This window comes from Dipodomys merriami, unplaced genomic scaffold (assembly GCF_024711535.1).
Source record: "Dipodomys merriami isolate MVZ:Mamm:240054 unplaced genomic scaffold, mDipMer1.0.p SCAF_5, whole genome shotgun sequence".
Classification (NCBI taxonomy): domain Eukaryota; kingdom Metazoa; phylum Chordata; class Mammalia; order Rodentia; family Heteromyidae; genus Dipodomys; species Dipodomys merriami.
This window is the reverse complement of record NW_027206068.1, coordinates 16,653,521-16,671,095: the sequence shown is the minus strand read 5'-3', so window position 1 is coordinate 16,671,095 and position 17,575 is coordinate 16,653,521. Positions and strand designations below refer to the sequence as shown.

General features: G+C 33.9%; 1 protein-coding gene across 6 annotated transcripts in view; it reads left to right on the top strand.

Moving 5' to 3' along the window:
• Hdac9 (histone deacetylase 9) overlaps positions 1-17,575 on the top strand; it is an 851,473-nt gene that overhangs the window by 460,825 nt on the left and 373,073 nt on the right. The window lies entirely within an intron of this gene.

Genomic DNA, 17,575 nt, shown 5'->3' with positions numbered 1-17,575 from the left:
ACACACACAAAGACACACAATGATCTCTCTTAAATTTTCACATTAATCCATTATATAACCAACATGTTTTTTTAAAATTTAAGTTATTATCATTATTTATCATGATTATTTTGGTATTAGCAATAAAGGATAGAATAAAGGAAAATAGAAATTGATTTCTCAGAAATTCTGTTATCCATTAGCAAACACCTTTAATTTCCTCCCTTATTCATTTTCCTTTTTGGCTTGTCTGATATTTATTTTTATTTTAATTAGTTTTATTTTAATTTATTTTTATTTTAATTTATTTTTATTTAGTTTTATTTTAATTTATTTTAATTAGTGCCAGTACAGGGGCTTGAACACAGGGTCTGGATGCTGTCCCTTAGCTTTTTCATTCAAAGCTCAAATCCAGTTCTGGCTCCTTGGTGGTTAATTGGAGATAAGACTCTCATGAATTTTCTCTGTGGCTGTCTTCAAACCAGGATACGCAGATCTCAGCCTCCTCAGCAGCTAGAATTACTGATGTGAACTCTTGGTCCCTGGCTTAACAAAACATTTTTTAGTCTTAAATTTTATTTTATTTTTTGTCAAAAACAGGTGAGGCCAAGACTCCATTTTGACTTGACTAATGCTTTAGGAACCTGCAGAACTCAGAATTAAATTTATCCCTGAATTTTAATTTTGTATTAAAATTTGTTTAGGGAAATTAGAATAGTAAAGCTTCTACTTACAATTTTAAAATCAGTCCTTATCTCTAAGGCCTGTATTTCTTTTTCAACTTTTTCTCCATTGAGAACACCTTAATATGTGTATATTTAATGCTCTCAGACTATAAATTAATCTGTTCAACATTAGGTAGATACACACTTAAATAGCACTTGTGCTCATTCTGTTGTACATATATATATATATATATATATATATATACAGTTCTTAAGAGACAGTTGCCAATGGAAAAAAAATGTTATATCCACAACTCATCTATAAAGGTATTCATAGATGACACTTTAGTCTCTTCTACTTAACTCATTTTCTTGAAGAATTTTAGATCTCTGTAATTTGTGTGTAAAATCTACAGTGTGATAATGATTCCAAATGATTATATTCATTTTCCCAAGTAATTTCAAGTAATTAAAATGGATATAGATTGTAAAAACACATGCTAAAGCTATTTTCTCTCATATAATTTATCTATAGCATAATGAAGATTCAAAAATAATGCCAATCATTATTAAGAATTAATTACCCACTAGGTAGTTTATATTGTAGCAAGCAGTGAGTATGGGTGTCTAGGTATTGTAAAGCAACCTTACCTTTAAATTATCCTTACCTAAAGATTTTTTGCAGTTTTAAGCCAATAAATATAAGATTTTGTTCAGGAGAATTCTATGCAAAGGCGAGAATGATAGTGTTTCATGTTTTTCATAGAATTTACTCGATTACCCACAAATCAAGTTGCTTTTCTTATGAATAAAGTTCTCTGGGATAAAAGATGGAAGAAAGCAAAGAGTAAGCTTTTATGTATTTCTAAAACATGGAATACTGTTAATGAAAATTGATCTCTAAATGACATGAGAGTTAGAATGTGAGGACTTTGATCTACAGCTTTGATATTTAGTTGTTTCGATGGCAAGTATAGGAGCTACTGATAGAGATTATATGGGTATTGCCCAGTTCTCAAGGCAGGGACTAGTATGTAAGAGCCCAAGGCATCCCTAAAAGGAAAGAAAATATGAGTTCTCTTATAGCAGAAGGTTACTGATGAGTGATCCAGTTACATTCACAGAGAAAGACTTGTGTCCTGCTGGGCACACAGCCTTTGACTATATTCTTACCACAGGGAGCTTGAAAACTGAGCACAGAGCTTAATACTACCTTTGACAAGAAGTGGCATTTGGGACTCTAAGCATCTAGAAAGAAAATGTGGTCATTTTCAAAACTTAGAGCAAGTACTAAAATCCTTTACTTTATATCATACTGTTTCCATGAAAACAGCTTAGGGTTTCTTCCTCTGCAAAGAATGAATAACAAACTGTTAATTTAGTCTCATTGAAATTCTGAATTTACAACAAAAACCAAGGAGGAATCATGCTGAAGATATGTCACACACTCTCATCTAAATCTACAAAGATGCAAGACACTTTCTGCACCCATTTATGTGATATATATGTATCTGTGTATGTATGTATGTATGTATGTATGTGTATATATATATATATATATATATATATATATATATATATATATATATATATATATATATAAGCAAAAATCCCTGGCCTTTTTGTCATACATTTTCTGAATTTACACCATATTTCAAAATTCTTCCTTTTATATTGAAAACCTGATATTTATGAAGTGTCAGGCTGTTGATCTGTAAAACTAAACATTTTCAAGCATTTTAGTTATAAAGTTCTCATGCAGCCGTTAATGCTTTAATATCTCTATAGGGGTTTCAAAATATTAGTAATTCAATTCCCATTGTCAGTTTAAGGAAAGTATGATATAATTAAGTGCAGATGTTTTCTACACACTATCTAAAGTACTTAGAGACACCCTTCATTAATTACAAATAGGCGGAACTCTTCTAGTGCTTAGAAATGTAATCCATTTGGTGTTTTGCCAATTCTATTGTCTATTATATTTAGACATATACTTGTACTCAGAAGAACGCTGCAATATCATCATATCATAATATTTATTTCAGCATTTGTTGAATGTCACTAACTCTAAAGTCATTACAAAAAAGTAAACAATAAAAATTTGCCACAATAGAACATAAGTGGCTATTGGGGAAACTGTTTAAAGTTAATTTTGTGTGAAGCTACATCACATTAAATAGAGTCTAAAGTAGAGTAATAGATCACAGAGGAAAAAATTACCTGTTTTATTGGCATCATGCTTTGCCAATAGAGCCAGAATTTCAATCTCTTTTTTTCTACTTGAATTTCACTGAACTCAATTTTAGACTTAAAAGAAGTTATTAAGTGAGTGGACTCTATCTTTTGATCTGCATATAATACTACATACTCTTTCTTTTTATTTAACATCAGTTCTGAATTACTAATCTGTGTTAGCAAGATTTAAGAGACCAAAACTGGAACCAGAATAAGCAAAGTTGTAGTGACCTTAAATAGATTAAGGTAGCCCCAGGGGTGCCCCTTAAGCAGTGAGCACAGTTTGGAACCTCTCGACCTTTTAGGACCCCCTGCCCCAGCCAGTGACCACTAAGAACAGTTAACTATAGAAGTTCATTTGCCTGCAGAAATCTGACCTGTGTCATACAAAGTAGGACCTTTACTTCCTTCCCCTTAGGAGAATTATTGGTGTCCCTGGAATCTGGGTGTTTTCAAGTATCAGAATATTACTAATAGTTGTCTTTAATCATGTCAGTTTATGGTCCCCTTACTTTTCAAATTTAGGAATTTTGTGGGTTTTGCAGCTTTCACAATAATGAACAGCAAGGGTTTCCCATTATTGGTTTTGAAATTAATATATATGGTTTTTGCTTGCTCAAAATTAGTGCCTACACTACAATTCTTTTTTGTTTCATAACACAAAAATATGTTGATAGGGAAATTTGGATTACTTTACTGACCTTTATTCTTTAGCTAAAAATAGCATTGTTACTGCCATAAATGATTTTCCTCCATATATAATCCATGCTGGATTCATGATAAACTATAAAGTAGAGGAACAAAGCTTCTAGATCTTCCAAGAACTTTTGAAATATTACCTATTTGTCACAGAGATACTGCTGCCTTTGTGTAACTTTGAACTGACCTTCAAAATCATTTAATTTGGACTCTGTTCCAGTGAGTGTACATATGTTTTGTAAAACATTATAGTGAAAAATTCTAGAGGTTTTATACTCCATTATATTATCGAGGTCTTACCCAGTGAACTTTGCCTTTCTTTAAATATTACAATCTTTCCATTTAATACTTCTGAACAAAGAGAGTTGGCTGGATAGATTAACCTCTTAAAGTGCAAAAGCCATATAAAATTTGGCTTGCGCTGAATAAGATTGTTCCAGCCCTACTGAAATATTCATTTTAATGGTCAGCAACACTAGAATAAGACTCAAAGATGGAAGAGGTCCAAACATAAGTTAAAGTTTTGGAAGGCCAATGGCATTTTCCACATTGAGTAAATTGGAAGAGAGGCAGAGACGAGATATATGGCTTTATAAATTTCCCTCTGTGTAGCAGTCAGCAGTTACGGTTGTGGTACCTTGGTGACCTTTTCAAGTTATAATCCAAAATTAACAGGAGGAGAATTTTTAAATGCCTTGCAGAATCTCCCTAATCCTTCTTCTTTTCCTCCTCTTTCTTTTTTTTCCTTCTCCCTCCCTCCACAAGTCCTTCTCTTTTCCTTGTTCTATTTCTCTTTCTCTTTCTTCTCCTTTTCCTTCTCTCTCCAGTTCCTCCTCCTTCCTTCTACCCACTTCTTCTGTCTCCCCACTTTCCCTCCCTTCCTGAGTCTGTCTCATAGTACAGAAACACATGTGCTCACATACATGAACATGCACACTGCCCTGCAAAGATAGCACTAAGAGCATCCATGCCTATAAAAATATTTGCTCACAATCTTATCCTGATGGGCAAACACTGGAACAATTTCCTATATTTTAGTAGCCTGTCTTTGATACATTGTTGTGACAAATCTTAAACCTCTTGACACATATTCCTTAGGTTAATTTTTACAATAGTGTTCCTCAAACTTGAGAGGCAATGTTGCACGGTGCCAAGCAGGCTTTGAAATCTAGGTTCTCTTAGGTAACGTAAATGCTCTGAGCTATGATTCTTTTTTTTCTGCAAGATAGGTATTATAATTGCACTTAGTTCATACAGTTAGCTTGGGGATTCAATGACCTACTGTATGTATTACACTTGGCCTCTTGTCTAGATTTATTGTGTACTTGCTGTTGTCATTATATTGTACTTGCTGGGGAATTGAGTTTCATTGACTTTCATTGGGCCACACTTTATGCTGTGGAAGGCCATTTTTGAGGCCTTCTATTTCTTCGCCCTTAGTGATAAAACAAGGGAATGAAGACAAAACTTTGTATGTTCTTTCTATGTTGAACTTGGAAAGCTAATATCAAAGATGTTATAAGAGTTCATCATTGTGCATATTTCCTGGCATTTTTAGAGCCCAGAATGATGTCTACGAGCAGCACCAGGCCTGTCTCCTGAACTTACCATATGGGGAGCTCCTGTTGATTCTCTGGGCTTCTTAGGGGTACCCTGAGTTTTATTTATCCTTGACTTAGAAAAAATTGCTAGAACAGTTTTATATTTACAGAAAGATTGAGCAGAGCTCCGTATACACGTATAGAGCTCACGCCACTATCAACCCACTGCTATCAATTTCTATCAGCAGATTATTAATGCAATACATAGTCTTATTTTTGTGTTGTAGAGTTCAATGAATTTAGCAAATGATGATGTCGTATCATGTAGACACTATTATAGTTTCATGCAGAATAGTTTCACCACCTTAAAGATTTCCCGAGATTCACTTATTCATCCCTTCTCCTGTCAAACAACTAGCAATCGGTGGTTTATTGTTTTTAATTCACTAGAGTTTTATCTTCTGCTCTGTTTCATTGTCTCTTTTTCCATGTCACATAGATTGATTGATGGAGCTTTATAATGATTCCTAAAGTCAGATAATGCCAGGCTCCAGGTGCACTTCTTCACTGTTATGGCCAATCGTGGTCTTTTTGCTTTTCCATAAGAGCAGAATCTGTTGATATCCATCAAAGGACATACTGGAATTTTTATTGATATTGAGTTGATTCTACAAATATAATTGCCACTTTTTAAAAATCTGAACAACATCAAGCTCCATTCATGAACTAAAATAATTTTCCTTTTGTTTAAAATTTCTGTGGCATCTTTTCTCAGCATATTGTAGTTATCTTCATACAAATCCTACCCATAATAAGTTATGGGATTTGTACTTAACTATTTGAGCTTTTGTGTATTTAATACAAATATTATTGAACTTTCAATTTTAAATTCCAGTGGATTGCTACTGGTTGATAGGAAGGCAGCCGACTTTTGTGTATTGCTAAGCGGTATCATTTAGTGGTACAATGCTTGCTGTATGAATCCTGGATTCAGTTCCCAGCTCAAAATAAACAAAAGCAAAAACAAGACAAAGAAGCAAACAAAGAAACACTTTGTGTCTTGCAAACTAGCCATAACAGGTTATAGTAGTCTTACTGTTTGTTATTGATGTTTAAGATTTTCTGCTTGGACAATCATTACCTGGAACAGTGTTATTTTATTTTCTAAAAAAAATGTGTATCTTTCCATTTTTTGTAACTTCATTCATCAGCTACCAAAATTCAAAATTATATCAAGTGAGAGAGGCAATAGGGACCTGTGCCTTGTTGATAGTACTTGTATAAATACTTCTTGTAGCTTACCAGTTAAGTGTGATATTAATTGTAGAATATATATTTGTATTCTTTTCCAACTGAGAGATTTCCTCCATTTCTAATTTTCTATGAGGCATCATGACTTTGACTTTGAGGAATGACTTTTTCTGTACTAATTTATATGATGATACAAGTTTTTTTTTTAGTTGTTTAATGTATTGAATTATGTGAACCAATATGCAAAGGCTAAACCCAGACTTGTGTGCCTGGAATAAATTCTACTTGCTTGCATTTTCTACTGTATCTATATTTTTGTGGTAAAATGTTATTGAAGCTTTTCCATATTTGTTGATGAGAGATAAGTATATAAGGTTATTTAGTCCTATAAAGTTTTTCTTAGTTTGGGAAGGATGATAGTTGGTGCTTCAGAGGATAAATTAGGTAATATTCTCTTTTCTGACCAAAATTGTGGAATATTAGCATGTATTTTTCTTTAAATGCTAAGTAAAATTTACCAGTGCAAATATCTGGACATGTTGCTTTAGTGTTTGGAAATTTTAAACCAGGCAAATTTTTTCTTCTTTAGCTCCAGCTCTATTCAGATGATTCAAATCTCTTTGTATACAAGTTAGTAATTTTTGTTTTTCAAATAAATAATTTGTTGCAACAAAGTTTTCTAACTTGTAAATGGAATTAATTATACTATTTATGCTACTTTTAATACTATGTCTATTAAATCAGTTAATAATACGAAAACATTTTACTTTATCTTTCTATATTCCTATTCCTTCCTCATAAGTCTGCATTTCTGACATATTACTTTACTTATTGTTTAACATTTATCCCAAAGCAAGTCTACTGTCAACAAATTCCCTCATTTTTGTATGATAAATCTTTATTTTTCTTTCATCCATGGAGGATAATTTTACTAAATATCTGTTTCTGCTGATTTTACATTTCTCTTGAAAAACTTCTGCCTTTGGCTTCTGCAGGTAAACATTAAGTTTGGTACATTTATCCTGCTTCATATTTCCTGAGATTCATCCATCATTAGATAATCCAGATATTATCTTTTAGATAATGTCTATCTTTGGATATTTCCCATCCATTAGTATTTTTCAATCATCTGTTCCTTTCTCTCTCTTATTATGCTAATTTCCATGAGGCATGAATTATACCTTGTATATTGCCCCAGAATTTTGGAGCATTCTGTTCCATTTTAAAATTCTTTCTTTTGGGGAAGGGAGCCTTTCTTTTATGGGCATTTCTACTGATATGTCTTGAGGTTGTTGATTCTTTTCTCAGCAATCTCCACTTACTGATGAGCCTATCAATGACGCCTTTCCTTTAGGCTACTGTTCTTTTTATTTCTAGCAATCCCTTTTTATTCTTGTGATTTCTATTTCCATCTCTGGATTTGTGCCCCCTTCTGGACATCAAAAAATTACCATTTAAGTATTTCTATCAGTTAGTTACTAAGTCCAATGGCTCCTCCCTTCAAGATTGTGAGGTTGGCTGTGTGTGAATCTCTATGTTTTGCTATCTTTTCAGACTCTAGGGTTTCAGTTTGTCTTCAGGTCTTTATCAGTTCTTTTAAAATAAACCATTGACATTTCAAATAAAAATTAAAACATCTCAGCTTTTAAGAGTTATTTTAAGGTGAAAGTTTCATATTTAAGTGATATTATTTTTACAAAGTAGTGATTAGATACATTTTTAATGGAAAATTAACATCAATGGTTGAATCTGCCATATCTGCCATGAACATTTTCAAAGACTTAAGAACTGAGAAAGATAAAATAGAATGAAATAATGATATGTCTTATGCTAAAGTCTTTTGACTAGTGTTTCATTCTGTGGTATTTGTTTTCTCTATATTTTCTTTCATGGATCATCTATCTTGTTCTTCCTTGTTTAATGGAAATTACCAGTTTACCGATCATTGCAACTTTGTATAATCATGAGCATGATTGAAAACTGACTCCCAGTTTGTAATATTCACCACTATAAAGTGTGAAATATTCATGAAACATTCCATATAAATATCTGCATTTCTATGTCCTTAGACATATATAATGACATAAATTAAAGAATAAGATATTGGGTTAGAATTGGTATAAATTATGCTGTAAGAATAGAGAGTTATGAGGACTTTTTGTCTGTGTTTGTATTATGTTTCTCATAATGTCTAACACAAGAGATTTGGTAAGTTAAAAAAATCAAACCAATATTTGATCCCCCCAATATTTTAATTCCCTAGTTACATATTCAGATTTAAATTTTTACTAGATAAGTTACTTATCAAATGAAGGCTTTTAATAGATATAAATATTTAGAATATAAAAAGTTAGCAATGGTAAAACACATTTCATTGATTCTAAGTTCCTCCTCTTTTAAAATATACACCCTGAAATTCTAAGTAGATCTAATGGAACATATTTAAACTTTAATTTGTAATGTTTTTAAGTTCTATCCAAAGTAATTGTGCATTATTATAATTATTTAATTACTGGAGTATTGACCCAAGAATATGTAGTTTGTTATAGCCAGATTGTTTATGATACAGAAAGACAGAAGTTTGTAATGTATAATTATTTTAATTTAAAATCATAGCAAGCATAATAGGAATAAATGATCCTAAGAATTTTTGATTTAGAAGTTCAGTGGGTTTAGGTTAGAATCCCAGTGACTTAAGCAGGATAGGTCTATAAATGAGAAGCTGGTCTCATTGATTGTATATATATAATTACCAGCATAAGAATAATTAGTCCTAAGGATAATTATCAATGTGGATTGTCTGATAATTAACTTTGAAAGAACTTTGGAAATCTTTTTTTTTTCAACTCAACTTATTTGTTTGTAGGGGGAACTAGTATGAAGAAACTAATGTCCCATAGAATGACAGAGCATGGAAATTAATCTCATGGTTTGGCATTGAATAGATAGTGGCTGAGAATTCTTGCTTGGCTTAGAGTTGTGTAAGCTTCATATGTTCATTGAAGGACTTCTTTGAGCCTCAGATTTTTTTTTAAGTAATAATTTTTTATTGTGAAAATACCATACAGAGGAGTTACAATTATATGTAATGAGTACATTTCTTTTTTTTTTTTTTAATTTTTTTAAATTGTGAAAATACCGTACAGAGGAGTTACAATTACATCGGCAAGATAATGAGTACATTTCTTTTTTTTTTTTTTTTTTTTTTGGGTCCGGTCGTGGGGCCTGAACTCTGGGCCTAGGCACTGTCCTTCAGCTCTTCAGCTCAAGGCTAGCGCTCTACCACTTGAGTCACAGCGCCACTTCTGGGCTTTTTTTTTCTTGCTTATGTGGTGCTGAGGAATTGAACCCAGGGCCTCAGGCATGCAAGGCAAGCGCTCTACCACTGAGCCAACTTCCCAGCCCAATGAGTACATTTCTTATCAAGCATTGTTGTTTCCTCCTTTGTTTCACCTTACCATCCTTGCTCCCCCCTTCCCAAAGTTGTAAAGTTCGTTTTTCGAAATAGCATCTTGTAGATTTCATTGTTGCAATGGGTCCACCTGTATCCCTATTTAAAACAATTTGTTTTTTCCCTTCCCTTCCCCAAATTATACCAACATCAAATAGAGTGAAAACATGGATTATACCGTGGGGGAGAGACATACAAAGCAACAAAAAAATCACCTTATAAATATGTTTGAAACAATAGCAAGAAAGAAAAACCACTTGAGTCCTTAGCTTGGGGTTCATTTCACCTTACATCATCTTATCTGACCTCTTCTGCTTTTCTAAGACATATACTAGTTATTGCAAAAAAGGGAAACCATGGGACCTGTGTTTCTTTGGGCCTGGCTTACTTCACTTAATATAATTTTTTCCAAGTCTTTCCATTTCCTAACAAATGGGGCAATGTCATTCTTTCTGATGGAGGCATAGAATTCCCTTGTGTATATATAGCACATTCTCTTGATCCATTCATCTACTGAGGGGCATCTGGGTTGGTTCCATATCTTAGCTGTGGTAAATAATGCTGCTATAAACATATTTGTGCTGGTAGCTTTAGTATGGTCTTGTTTGTGATCATGTGGGTAAATACCCAAAAGTGGGATTGCTGGGTCATGGGGGAGCTCTATGTAGAGTTTTTTGTGGAACCTCCATATTACTTTCCAAAGTGGTTGAACAAGTTTACACTCCCACCAACAATGCAGTAGGGTTTCCTTCTGTCCACATCCCCTCCAGCATCTGTTGTTGTTAAGAGTTCTTGATTATAGCCATTCTAACTGGGGTGAAGTGGTATCTCAGTGTTGTTTTATTTGCATTTCTTTTATGGCTAGAGAGGTTGAGCATTTCTTCATGTGTTTATTGGCCATCCTTCTTTCCACTTCAGAGAAGTTTCTCTTTAAGTCTTTAGCCCACTTATTAAGGGAACTAAAAAAATAGAATGGAAGAAAGACAACCTCTTTAGTAAATGGTGCTGGCAAAATTGGTTAATCACTTGTAGAAAACTAAAGCTAGATCCTTATATATCACCCTGCACCAGAATCAACTCCAAATGGATCAAAGACCTCCGAGTCAAAGCAGACACTCTGAAAACATTACAGGATGGAATAGGAGAAACCCTAGGTCTCCTTCGCCAGGCTGAAATTTTCTTACTAGAGACCCAGAAACACAACAAATCAAAGAAATGTTGGACAAATGGGATTGCATGAAATTGCAGAGCTTCTGCATGCCAAAAGACATAGCTAGCAAGATCAATAGAAGGCCCAGGGATTGGGGCTGGGAAGGTGGCTCAGTGGTAGAGCACTTGCCTTCCATGCCTGAGGCCCTGGGTTCGATTCCCCAGCACCACATAAGCAAAAAGAAAAAAGCCGGAAGTGGCGCTGTGGCTCAAGTGGTAGAGCGCTAGCCTTGAGCTGAAGAGCTGAGGGACAGCGCCCAGGCCCAGAGGTCAGGCCCCATGACTGGACCAAAAAAAAAAAAAAAAAGAAAGCCCACGGATTGGGAGAAAATCTTCACTAGGCATACAGTGGACAAGGGTCTCATATCTAAAATATACCTGGAACTCAAAAAATTAAGTCCCCCAACAACAAATCCTCAAAGAAACAACTGTCCAACAAATAAGTGAGCTAAAGACTTTTTTCAGTGTCAAATGTGGAAAATATTTGCCTTGCAGGTTATTGCAAGCAATACATACTGCATGAAGTCACAGTGCTTGATATATAGCAGTCTCACAGTATGTAGTCTCAGTATAAATTAGTAAATCTAAAGAATGGTGTGACAAGCTGGGTGCCAGTGGCTCATGCCTGTAATCCTAGCTACTCAGGAGGCTGAGATCTGAGGATCGCGGTTCAAAACCAGCCCGGGCAGGGAAGTCTGTGAAACTCCAATAAACCACCAGAAAACCAGAAGTGCTGCGGTAGCTCACGTGGTAGAGCACTAGTCTTGAGCTAAAGAGCTGAGGGCCAGCACTCAGGCCCAGAATTCAAGACCCACAATCATAAAAAAAAAAAAAGGAGAAAAAGAATGGTTTGACAAGAAGTAGTCATAAGAATTATTCACAATAACCATGCAATGTGATTGTGAAAAGGCTGCTTGTTTTATCTCTGTCATTTAATGAAATATTTCATGATTTTAACATTTCAGCTTTCTCAGATAAACGAAAATGGACCAAATGATTCCTGAGATTGTATAATATGGAAATATGTCTTGTTTCTTTCTTGAAGAGTGGGATAATTTAATGTTAAGGATTCAAAGAATATGTAAGCTAAAAAATAACTGAATTTTACATAATTATATCTCAAATTCATCATAATTGTTAACTGGAGCAAAACTTAATGACTTCTTTAGTTTTTCAGTTCCCATAACATGCTCAATTAGAAACAGTCAGGACATTTTAGATAAAATTGTAATGAGAAATTGGCAAAAAGTAATAATTAAGACTTTAAAAGATTTAACCATCTGTTGCATAATCACGAGGAAGATTGAAACATGACTACTGATTTGTAATATTCAGAACTATAAGATGTAGAAATACTCCACACAAACATATTGCACTCATTCCTTCCTCCACATATTGAATTAAATAAATTAAAGATAATACAAAATACATGATGAAATAACTTTTGCAACTATATTTTTCTTAAAATTTTCATCCACTTTTTCAGTTCCTTTGGGATGAAAGTATCCTTTTTGGCAGAGGAATCTGGAGAGGAAGTACTGTCTGCTTGCAGGAGAAGCATCTTCATATTTAAAGTAGTTCATAACAACAGATGACTAAGGCCTGCCAGAATTTTTATCAAGTGGTTTTATCTTTCTTTCTTTCTGTCCAATAATCCACTCTTATAAAGAACTGCTTCTTCTTTAGCCTGTTTTCTGGATTTTTTTTGTTCAAATATTCATAGTGATTCTCCATGATGTTACAACTATCAGCATATAAAGTAAATTTAAGAATTACTTTTCATAGCTTCCTTTCTGACAGCTTATCTCTATCCTCTTATCATTATTACATTTTCTGATGAAAGTTATCACTTATTAGATATCATAGCTCATGCTGCTTTTATCTTGAACTTCCTGATTAGATGGTTTAAAAAAATGTTCTTGAGGGGAGTGCCTTGTAACAGCTTCATTTTGGGGCAAAAATATATTTTGTAGTGGGCAAAGAATTGAGAATGAAGGAAAGCAGTTTGATTGTGTAAATTTTATTCTAGATGGAAGAGAAATAATAGAGAAATTCTAAAACAGGTTTTGGACTGCTAAAGCTATACATATATGGTCCTAAGAAACTAGTATAGAAAAGTACTGTGTAAAAATATTTTCAACAGTGATGGAAAAAATGTGCATTGATACTGCTCAATTCAATAGCTACTAACTACATGAAGCTACTTGACTGTGATCCATAAAATTTGCTTAATGTGGTTTAGAAGCTAAATTTTTATTGACTACTTTGAGGAGCATAATGGAGTTTCACCTACTTCAAATACAGTGTTTCTTTACCTTTTCAATCATTGATAAATAAGAATGTGACAGCTTACTTTGTTATAGTCACATTATGAACTCAATTTTGAAACAAACTAAAATTAAGAGCAAATTAGACTATTATGAATAGGTAAGATTGATCTCTTTGTGGTAAAATCACTGGATACATCCTAAGCATCATACCTATGTTTGTTTGTTTTTAAATTCATTTATGGTAGGAGGAGATGGCATTGATAGGGACTGAGGGTATTAAAGTATCAGTTTTGTTTTGTCATTCTTTAGTTTTGTCATTCTTCCCAGAGTTTTATTAACAATCTTCTAATTCAAGCTACCTCAAAGAATTATGTTCCATAATTACCCCTTTTAGTTTTGCTGAATGAGAAAGGAGAGAAGGGAAATCAGAGCAAACTTTTGGTCAACACTTCCTCTGGGCCAGAAATTATGGTTAATTTGAGCACAGATTGCTGATGAAGAAATGGTCTTTGCTTTCAAGAGATTTTGATCCGTTGTCCCCGTAATATGAGCGTGTTGAGAGTTTTCCAATCAACAGGCTTCTTTAGTAAAGCTCCAAACCCTCAAATCTGACCACCTTCTAAAACACAAATTGAAAATAAAAAGTTACTTAAATTAACTACTCTATGTTGTAGCTGTAAATTTTCTCTTTTCCCTTTGCTGTTAAATTCTGAGCTGATATTCTATTGTATGACTGAGTTCAGAATGGCATTTATTGAGAATCAATTAATTATAGGAATCTCTACCATCTGATGCAAATCTTTTCTTCTTCCTTCTTCTTCTTCTTCTTCCTTCTTCTCCTTCTCCTTCTCCTTCTCCTTCTCCTTCTCCTTCTCCTTCTCCTTCTCCTTCTCCTTCTCCTTCTCCTTCTCCTTCTCCTTCTCCTTCTCCTTCTCCTTCTCCTTCTCCTTCTCCTTCTCCTTCTCCTTCTCCTTCTCCTTCTCCTTCTCCTTCTCCTTCTCCTTCTCCTTCTCCTTCTCCTTCTCCTTCTCCTTCTTCTTCTTCTTCTTCTTTTTTTGGGGTCCAGTCATGGGGCCTGAACTCTGGGCCTGGGCGCTGTCCCTCAGCTCTTCAGCTCAAGGCTAGTGCTCTACCACTTGAGCCACATCCAACTTTTTTTCTTTTTGCTTATGGGGTGCTGAGGAATCGAACCCAGGGCCTCATGCATGCAAGGCAAGCGCTCTACCACTGAGCCACCTTCCCAGCCCCTCTTTTGTTTCTTCTAAGTCACTGTTTTCAAGCAACACCAAGGACTCCAATACCTTCAAATTGCAAGATTTTTTGCTCTATGTTTCCTTGTCCTTATCTCTGTGGCATTTGACTTCACTGACCATACCTTACTTCTTGAAATTTTAACTTTCCATTCAACTACTTTCCTTCTCTATTCATTACTGAATCTTCACACTAGAGACCCATTAAATATGAATTTCCTAAAGTTACATTGTGTCTGCTTTTGTTGCTGTAATTTTTATTCTAATCACCATCTAGTAGTGCTAGTTCTTAGTTGCTCTGATCAGTAGGCATTTCTCATGTTAAGATTTCCAGATTTCTCACCCAGAAAATAAAAAGATAGACCATTTTCCCCCTTTAACTTGTTGTTTCTGTTCCATTTGTTCTTTTTTTTTCAGTATTTGATTTGATTTTTGGATTAGCATACATGAATAAAGGGGTTTCATATCATGGTAGTAATTCCATAATGTATACAGTGAACTTTGAACATGTCTATCCCTTATAAGATATTCCTATTCCTCTTTTTCAGACAGTATTTTTGAGTTTCATTATGCTGTCTCCATGTATACATGTCACATACTTCCCATCCTCTTTACCCTTCAGTATCCTTTTCTTTCTCCTTCCTCCAGTCCTTCCAGTCTCTCTTTCACATTTATGTTCCAATCATCATAATCATCAACCTAATTTTTAGATCTAGGTTCTACAACTAAGTGTCAGCATTCAATATTTTTCACTTTTGAGTTTTTCTTCACATGATATCTTCAGTCCCATTCATTTCCCTTTAGGTTGAGTTCTAAAACCAGATCTCTAAATTTCAACCCTTTTATAGACAACAGGGTCTTAAGATATCCTACTATCATTGAACCTTAGAAGGTTTAGAAGTTACTCTCCGCGCCCCCCCCCCCCAACCTATCTTAAGCCTAATGACTTTCTCCTACTACTCCGGACTTCTGTTAATACCACTCCCCAGTATATAGGTTTGACTAGTGGATTCTTCTTTGACTGTCATTTTTCACTCTCTCCTTGTCCGATCCATCATTGTTATAACACTTGCTTTTTTAATTTAGTAAAAATTATTTTTCTCAACATCTCTATTTCCTTACACATTTCTAGTATAAACCTTGCAAAGATAAAGTGCTTTATAAATATTTATTGAAACAAATATCGAATCCTTCTTTCTCTTCTTCTTGCCTGACAGTACTTCTTAAGAAAGGATGCATTATAATGAAGAGCAACAAAATAGAATCCTAGCAACATTCTCGTATTTTTATTTTTCTATATGTAGCTCAACTCAAGTTCAGCATTCAAACCACCTGAAATAGAATCAACTAGTTGGAAAAACAGTGTTCTTCTTTGAGCCCCTACAGAACATAAATTCAGTGAAAATCTATTCAAACCACAACTCTAATTAAAGGTTTTAGCTGCCAAATAATATGTTCTGGTTAAAGCCAACTTAGCATTGTGGTGTGTTTCATGAATAACAGCACCAGCTTTATACATTGCTGTTGATTTTCTCATGGGAAACTCATGTAAAGGAGACTGATACCTCCCTGTTGACTAACTTTTAGAAAGGCAAAGCATGCTGAAATTGTACATAATTCTCTTCTAAGAAAAAGGAAATAGCATTTCAATGGTTTCCCTCAGTGTCTTATTGAGTTATGTTGAGGCACAATTATGTCTGTTAAATTGATTTACCAGATGGAAGGTTACATTTTATATATAGCTGATCAAGTTGTAGGAGACTGGAATTAGCTCTTATACCATAAAGATCATATATAAAAGCAAAAATATTTTAACTAACTGCATTTTGAAACTAATTAGAAGTTTCAACTGCTTTTCCCTCTTTTGCTTACATTGACGTTAAAATAGGCTTTATAATAGAACATTTGGCTTAAAAATTTAATATCTCAATGTGAAAGATGAAAGAAATAAAATGTTCTCACTCAAGTTTTAGAAATTACTTGCTTATTATGGCTTTTAAACATGTACAGAGTTATCAGTATTTCAGTTTAATAAATGATTCTTAATTTATATACTTATGGAACTTTCCCAGAAATACTCAAAAGAAAAAAATTGTACTTGTTACATTTTAAAAACGAGTCTGGATCATTTTGCAGCTAAACAAACATACTAATAACAAAGAAAATCAATTTAATACAGTGACAAATACTAATTTCAAGTATGTTGTTGTCCTAATAGTTTTACTATATAATAAAAAGGATGTCATTTATAGTTCTGTTTATTACCTAAAATTATTTATTTTATAGCACTTTTAAATTGTTTATTATTTAATAATTATTATTTAGTATTTTATTATCTAAAAATGATAAAATAACTATATAATTTAGTAAAACTTTACTTAGGTGAGTATTTCAGACCCATCAGACTTCTGAAACAATGCCAATCTTGGAATTTGTTAATTGGATCTGTTGGTTCCCTATGCCGCTTTAACAAATTCTCACAAATTTAGTTGGTTAAAACAGCACATTTATCTTACTGTTCTAGAAGTCTGAGTCCAAAATGAGTCTTACTAGGCTAACATCAAGATGTCAGCTGGGCTCTACTCCATTCTATAGCCTCTGGGGGCAAATTCTTTTCTATGCCTTTTCCAGCTTCTGGGAGCTGCCTTCATTCTCTGGCAGTGGAACCTTTCCATATTACACTAACCGATGTCCTGTCTAGTTTCCTCAGGGTATAGCAATTTGACATTCACTGTCTCTCTATTATAACTTTTTATAGGACCCTTGTGGTTACTATGGACTCCCTAGTTAGGGTAATATCCTTATCTTTAAGTAAGCTGACTAGTAACCTTAAATCCATCTTTTACTCTAATTCCCCTATATACTTAGTTTACTATATAGTAAAATATAGTACAGCACTCAATTGGTCCTGTGATCCTCAGGTTCCACAGCTGCAGATTCAGCTAATAGTGGATGGAAGATATTATTTATTAAGCTGAGTGCCAGTGGCTCTCCTTGTAATCCTCACTACTCAGGAGGCTGAGAT